Below are 1,447 nucleotides of genomic sequence, written 5' to 3'. Positions count from 1 at the left end.
CCCTCTGCCCGCCCTGCGGGGAGCGGCGGGCACCGACGGGCGCTGGGGATGCTCCGGGGCTCCCCTGCACCCCTCTGCCCGCCCTGCGGAGAGCTCTCCTCGAGGGCCCTTTCAGCACACCCAGGCAGGAGATGCAGTTTGCTGGTACTGCTGAGGGACTGCTAGTACTGGGCTAAGTTAGTCCAACCAGTACTTCCAGTGAGTTAAACGCTAGAGTAAAGTCGGGATGTAACATCCACATGCCGGCAGAATTGAAAATGCATCGGGGCCCACAAGGTAAGGAGGTAGCAGTGCCAGCCTGAGAGAGTGAAACAGGCTTGGATGGTTGCTGTTGGGCCACTGCTTCTCCTGGCATCAGGGCTCTCACTGACTCTGCAGTTCCTCACTAAATGTCCTAACAGGGAGAAGGGATAGGATGGCCCCAACTAAGCAAAAAGAGAGTTCTTACAGTTAGAACATAGCATAAGGACTCGGGATATCAGGATTCACTGTTTGACTTTGCTCACCCACAGCAGCCACTCAGTTCTTGATCTAACAAGCAACTGTGGTGATGCTGAAGTGTGTTCTTCTGAAAAGTTTGGCTGGCTTCCCAGAAATCCTCAGATTACGCAGGGACTTGGATTCATTCTTGTCAGTTAAACAAGTGCCCAAATATTTGTGGAATATGGCATCTTTGTGCCATAGCTCCCCATCTCCGTTATCAAATCCCCCTCCCTACCTCACAAGAATCTGATGAACACCTATCTGAGGCACAATGATTTCACAACGACAGAGCTCCTGAAGCATATCCACTGAGAGATAGATACTGCAGTTTCATCCCATTCTCCTCCAAACAGGCATAAAGATATAAACACAAAACATTTTGAAAAGAGGGTATCTCCAGGGATGCAAATTTTTCAGGAAAGGAAAGGAGTGCAAGACAGAAACAAGTCAGTGTGTGCTGTGAATTTGATGCCAGGGGTTTGCTGAGCTAGCAAATCCTGGAGTACTGCTCCTGACACTGTGAGGTGTGAAACAGAAAACAGGCAGGCAAACACATTTGCTAGCCCAAACCAGGAACACTCACCACAAGTCTTCCAAATTAAAAATTATAAGAGACACCTTTTGGGGTATAGTTGAAGTCCTCTGTCAGAACCCCATGACTCTCTAATTAGAGACTTCAACAAGATACTGGTGCAAATGTTAAAATGATATACTGTAAACCTGATCTTTTTTCACAATGCTGATAAAGTGCAACAAAAAGCAGCATTTTACTGAGCATATTATGCAAAAAATCCTGCTGATCCATAATTTGTTCACAGCATTAAAATCAAAAATTAGTCATTCTATTTATGCACTCACAGAAATCAACTTATATTACTTTTATAGTACAGTGACAACTATACAAAACTCATCAAAATATAATAAATTTATGACTTCCCTTGTCTTTTCTGCTTCCCTCTTCTTT

Source organism: Corvus kubaryi, unplaced genomic scaffold (genome assembly GCF_017639235.1).
Source record: "Corvus kubaryi isolate FWS band 111438036 unplaced genomic scaffold, C.kubaryi_AGA036_p1.0 37398, whole genome shotgun sequence".
NCBI lineage: Eukaryota > Metazoa > Chordata > Aves > Passeriformes > Corvidae > Corvus > Corvus kubaryi.
Note: the sequence above shows the minus strand (reverse complement) of the source record.